Genomic DNA, 6904 nt, shown 5'->3' with positions numbered 1-6904 from the left:
TGAGACGGGAGCGCTCGTTCTGGTAAAACTAGCGTTTGTAATGGAGTAAGCACATTCATCACGCTGTAACAGACAGAAAAGCGCGAATCGTCTTTTACTAACACGGAATCAGCAAAAGCAGCCCCAAGGGTGGCGCCATCCGCATGGAACTTCCCCTTTATAGTGCCGTCGTACGCGTTGTACGTCACCGCGCTTTTTTTTTTTAACGATCATGTGTAGGCAAGGCCGTTTTTAATGATCGGGTTGAAAAAAACGTTGTTTTTTCCAGACCATTAAAAACTTCATTTTTTACAACCCGAACGCGCCATTAGTCATGTAAATTCTGGTGTCTGTGCAGTTCTTGGCTGTGTTTACACATGTCTGACACAGATCAGCCCCTGCTGTTGCCTCTTACCTTGGGACTTGCTATAAAGTTACGATGTTGCAGTCTAATTACTGGGGGGGGGGGGAGAGAAGAGACTGAGGAAATGCTTCCCCCTGCCTGCAGCAGACTGATAACGACATCTAAGCCTAGGCACAGTCACTGCACTGGAGGTCAGGAATGGCTTTTTGATGCTAAGAGCTGGACCTTTTTTTATTTTATTTTTGAATGATACATTTGCCACATATAGTGTCTTGTCTGGAACGTATCCACGCAGATCCAGTTTAAATCACCCACACATGCAGGGCTGCAATCAGGGGGTACAGGCAGTAAACCTGTAAGGGGCCCAGAGGCCCCCAGGGCCCCGGATGTCAACCCCACTTTTTTTTATTTTATTTTTTATAAATGTTTATTTTTTTATTTTTATTTTTTTATATCTATCTATCTCTATATCTATCTATCTATCTATCTATCTATCTATCTATCTATCTATCTATCTATCTATCTATCTATCTATCTATCTATCTATCCATCTATATATATATATTTTTTTTTTATTTTTTATTAAAGGGCTCAGAGGTCCCCAGGGCCCCATGTGGCAACCCCCTCTTTTTATTTTTTTTATAAATGTTTCTTTTTTTATTTTTGTTTATATATATATATATATTATTAAAGGGCCGAGAGGTCCCCAGGGCCCCCGGATGGCAACCCCCCTTTTTTTTATTTATTTTTTATAAATGTTTATTTTTTTATTTTTTTTATATATTTTTTTATTTATTTTTTATTAAATGGACAGAGGTTTATTTTTTTATTTTTTATTTTTATTAAAGGGCCCAGAGGTCCCGGATGGCAACCCCCATTTTTTTTGTAAATTCTTTTTATAATTTGTTTTTTACATTTTTGTATATATATATATATATATATATATATATTTTATTAAAGGGCCCAGAGGTCCCGGATGGCAACCTCCATTTTTTTGTAAATTATTTTTAATTATTTTTTTAATTTTATATATTTTTTTTTTTATTAAAGAGCCCAGAGGTCCCCAGGGCCCCGGATGGCAACCCCCCTTTTAAAAAAATAAATAAATATATATTTTTTATAGATATTTTTTCTTCCTTTTTTTTTTCCTTTCCATTAAAGGGCCCAGAGGTCCTGGATGGCAACCCCCATTTTTTTGTAAATTATTTTTATAATTAGTTTTTTACATTTTTTTATATATATATATATATATATATATATATATTTTTTTTTTTTTTTTTTTTTATTTATTATTATTATTAAAGGGCCCAGAGGTCCCGGATGGCAACCCCCCCTTGTTTTGTAAATTCTTTTTAATTTTTTTAATTTTTTTTTATATATATATATTTTTTTATTAAAGAGGTCCCCAGGGCCCCGGATGGCAACCCCCCTTTTAAAAAAAAAAATATATATATATATTTTATAGATATTTTTTCTTTCTTTTTTTTCCCTTTCAATTAAAGGGGCCCAGAGGTCCCGACTGCCCTGGATGGCTACCCCCATTTTTTTATAATTTATTTTTTTAATATATATTTTTCTTTATTTCTTCTTTTTTTGTAAAGGCCCCCCCCCCCCCCGCTTCTCAATTTGCGGTAGCCCCTCGGTTCTCTGTGCTCCAGGGGGCCCAGGCCTGAAGCTGTGTAAGGGGCCCCAGAATTCCTGATGGGGGCCCCGTACACATGATCCGCTCTCAGGTATGATAGAACGCACATCTCTTCTCCTCTCTGGATAGGATTAAACTTTGCCTGCGTTGTAGAAGTCTGATCTCCCGCGTAATGATATTACCGTCACCGAGATGAATGCTCACGGCGGATGGCGGCGTGAAATCGGGTTATACGGCCGCCTGTTTCGCAGACGGAGACTCCGCATCCCTGAAAGAAACCCATAAATATCTCATTTGATTCGCCACTCGGCTGATTTTCGGCTATTTTTACCTGAACTTTATGAGATTTGCTGGAAGATACAGACGGGTGAGAGGGGGGGGGGCGAGGGGGGAGAAAACCGCAATTTGGAGAAAAATATAGAAAAAAAAATAAAAAATCGAAGAACCAATTTTTTTTTTTCGTGTTGTAGATCATAGAGACGGCGGCGCGCGGGGAATTACAGGAGCATTTGTCGGTCAGCTTATTGTCTCATCCAAGAAAGTAAACTGCCCCCCCCCCGTGGTGCGAGACTTTTCCTTCACCGCGTTTCACCCTGGAGTAAAAGATAAAAATAAATATTAACCACTTCCCGACGGCCGTACGATTATATACGGCCGCAGGGTGGTTCTACTTCTCTGGGGCGCCGTGTTTTCACGTCCGCCCCTTTGCGCGTTCCCCGCGCGCGATCCAAAGCGCACTGCGGGGAACTTCTGTGCTGGCCGTGTCACTTGGACACAGCCAATCACAGATCGCCGTGAACGGCCAATCGGAGTGGGCGTTTGCTAGGCGATCTGTGCGGCCAATGAGAGATGATCTCATATGTTTACATATGAGATCATTTCTCATTGCCGATGTATTGTCCTCAATGTTCCCCTATGGGGGAAGTTCCTTCACTGACTGCGCAGGCGCAAACTTCCCGACGGAAATCCCCGAACCTCGCCCGGCATCCAGGCTCATTCTTTAACATCCCCGTGGATTGGAGGATGTTAAAAAAAGAGCCAGGAGGCTGAGCGAGCGGAGCGAGCCATCCGAGCGCAGCGAGGACGTGAGGCCGACTGGCCACTTTCCTCGAAATCCACGTCGCCCTGGATGCCGGCCGCCGTTCGGGGATTTCCGTCAGCAAGTTTGCACCTGCGCAGTGCTTGAAGGAACTTTCCCGACAGCTGGAACCAGCTCAGCGCATCAGTTTGCGCATGCGCTGGAACTTCCAGGACACCTGGAACCAGCACGGCAGATCACCGGCTCTCACAGACAGCGGTGCTGTCAGGGAGAGAGGAGACCGATCTGTGTCTCTTGTACATAGAGACACAGATCGGTCACCTCCCCCAGTCAGTCCCCTCCCCCACAGTTAGAACACTATGCAGGGAATACATTTAACCCCTTCCTCACCCCCTAGTGTTAACCCCTTCCCTGCCAGTCACATTTATACAGTAATTAGTGCATATTTATAGCACTGATCGCAGTATAAATGTGAAAAGTGTCCGATGTGTCCGCCATAATGTCGCAGTCCCAATAAAAATCGCATATTGCCGCCATTACTAGTAAAAAAATAATAATAAAAAATAATAATTCTGTCCCTTATTTCGTTGGCGCTATAACTTTTGCGCAAACCAGTTGCTTATTGCGATTTTTTTTTTTTTTTTACTAAAAATATGTAGAATACGTATCGGCCTAGACTGAGGATAAAAAAAAAAATGGGAAAAAAAATGTAGCTATTTATTATAGCAACAAGTAAAAAATATATATATATATTTTTTTTCAAAATTGTCGCTCTATTTTTGTTTATAGCGCAAAAAATAAAAATCGCAGAGGTGATCAAATACCACCAAAAGAAGGCACTATTGGTGGAAAAAAAAGGACGTTAATATTGTTTGGGAGCCACGTCGCACGACCGCGCAATTGTCAGTTAAAGCGACGCAGTGCCGAATCGCAAAAAGTCCTCTGGGCAGGAAGGGGTTTTAAGTGCCCAGTAAGGAAGTGGTTAAAGTCAGAAGTTTCGGTTTAAATCAGCGAAATACATTCCAGACGCTTAAAAAACATAAAAAGGTGTGCGAAGGCAGCCAGAGAAGGAAAGCCCGCCACCTGCCTGCAATGATCGATCATGTCGCATCGATCGGCATCACTGGGATACTTTGGTCACGAATCGGATGAGATTTTGATTGATCACATATAATAATTTACATGGTGGAAACAGAGATACGATCGTATCTTGTAACCGGGGCCGCCATCATGAATTATGGGGCCCCTTACTCAGCTTGAGGCATGGGCCACCCTGTAGCAGAGGACCGGGGGGGGTGGGTGTGCTGCCACCTGAAATTGAGAGGCGGGGGGGGGGGGCTGTGGCAAACTGAGAAGGGGGGGTGGCGATGTGCATTATGTACTCCTGACTCCTGCACTCTGTGTATTATGTACTCCTGTCTCCTGCACTCTGTGCATTATATACTCCTGACTCCTGCACTCTGTGCATTATATACTCCTGACTCCTGCACTCTGTGCATTATATACTCCTGACTCCTGCACTCTGTGCATTATATACTCCTGACTCCTGCACTCTGTGCATTATGTACTTCTGACTCCTGCACTCTGTGCATTATATACTCCTGTCTCCTGCACTCTGTGCATTATATACTCCTGACTCCTGCACTCTGTGTATTATGTACTCCTGACTCCTGCACTCTGTGCATTATATACTCCTGTCTCCTGCACTCTGTGCATTATATACTCCTGACTCCTGCACTCTGTGCATTATATACTCCTGTCTCCTGCACTCTGTGCATTATATACTCCTGACTCCTGCACTCTGTGCATTATATACTCCTGACTCCTGCACTCTGTGCATTATATACTCCTGACTCCTGTACTCTGTGCACTATGTACTCCTGACTCCTGCACTCTGTGCATTATATACTCCTGACTCCTGCACTCTGTGCATTATATACTCCTGACTCCTGCACTCTGTGCATTATGTACTCCTGACTCCTGCACTCTGTGCATTATATACTCCTGTCTCCTGCACTCTGTGCATTATATACTCCTGACTCCTGCACTCTGTGTATTATGTACTCCTGACTCCTGCACTCTGTGCATTATATACTCCTGTCTCCTGCACTCTGTGCATTATATACTCCTGACTCCTGCACTCTGTGCATTATATACTCCTGTCTCCTGCACTCTGTGCATTATATACTCCTGACTCCTGCACTCTGTGTATTATGTACTCCTGACTCCTGCACTCTGTGCATTATATACTCCTGACTCCTGCACTCTGTGCATTATATACTCCTGACTCCTGCACTCTGTGCATTTTGTACTCCTGACTCCTGTACTCTGTGCATTATGTACTCCTGACTCCTGCACTCTGTGCATTATATACTCCTGACTCCTGCGCTCTGTGCATTTTGTACTCCTGAACTTTTTTTTCTTTCTGTCCAGTCACAGAGCCGCAAGTCTCCTCTCCAGGCCAAATCAAACTCAGCTTTAAGCATACGGGTCCTTCAACAGAGGAGACGAGGAGGAGTGACACTGCTCCGCCGACAGATAAAAAAAATAAAGGTGTCCAAAAAAAATCACGGACATGGCTGCCGCCAGGATTAAAATTCCTCCTTTGTGCTCCCCCCCCATTGTGTTCCGCTCAGGTTCACGTCTTATCGAGGCACTCCAGAGATTTCATGTCATTTTCTCGTGTGTTTTCTCCTTCCTCCGCTAACAAGAAAAACTCCAGTCCTAATGTATTTCCCTTCTGCTGATACACTCCGGGATTAAATTGCTGCTTCACTGACCACTTCAGAGATATTACCGCGACAACGCCGCCGCTCCTCGGTTATAAGCTTCATTTAAATGCTAATTCCGGGGACCTTCAAACAGTTCATTAGGACTGATTGTAACTTTCTCTTCGGCGTTGTGCTTAACCGACACATTATTAATGTGAGTGTTGTGCCGCGACCCCCGGGTGACACCGCCGCGGGAATAAAGTCTTTAGGAGGTCGTTGCTCCCTTAACCGCTTGCCGACCGCTGCGCGATCATATACGTCGTCAGAATGGCACGGCTGCGCAAATGGACGTATATATACGCGCATCCCGCGATCGGGTCACAGAGCTGAAGAACGGGGAGATGTCAGTGTACACACAACGGCCCAGAATCACAGAGTGCGGGCGCACATTACGCCGCCGTAGCGCAAACGCCATACACCACGCCACGCCATCATAGCGCAGAGAGGCAAGCATTAAATTCAGCAAGCCAGTGCTCCCAACGCTGCGCCAGCGTGGCGTGGGATTCGAAGGCGTATGTCGGCGTAGGTTGAAGTGGGCGTGACCCATGCATATGATGGGCCGAGCGCCAGACAGATACGTATCACGAACTGCGCATGCGCCGTGACGTGGTCGCATTCCCCCTGCGCCTGCGCACAACCACATCGTAACAACTGCCTAAACTACGCCGGCATACGCGTACGGCATGAACGTAACCTACGCCCAGCCAGACACACGTCCAACGTAAAATACGCCGGCTTGTGTTCCCTGGTGCAGACCTTTGCATGTCTGCTGCCGGGTTGCACCTCCTTTATGGGGCATAACTTTACGCCGGATGTACAACTTACGCGCACCTCTCATAGCCTGCGTCGGGCGCACGTAGGTTCGTGAATCGCCGTATTTTCCTCATTTGCATATTTTAATGGCTAATCAAAGGGAGTGGCACCATGCACCCAGCCTAAATGTGCGCCCACCCTACGCCGGCGTAAGCAAGTTACGTCGGCGGGGTGTAGTCTGTTTTTAGGCGCATATCTGTTCGTGGGTCTGGCGCACAGATACGACGGCGCACATTTGCACTTACGTCGGCGTAACTTGTTATACGTCGGCGTAAGTGCTTTGTGAATCTGGGCCA

The sequence above is a fragment of the Rana temporaria genome, chromosome 2 (genome assembly GCF_905171775.1).
Source record: "Rana temporaria chromosome 2, aRanTem1.1, whole genome shotgun sequence".
NCBI classification, from domain to species: domain Eukaryota; kingdom Metazoa; phylum Chordata; class Amphibia; order Anura; family Ranidae; genus Rana; species Rana temporaria.
The sequence above is the reverse complement of the archived record's forward strand: the minus strand, read 5'-3'. Positions refer to the sequence as shown.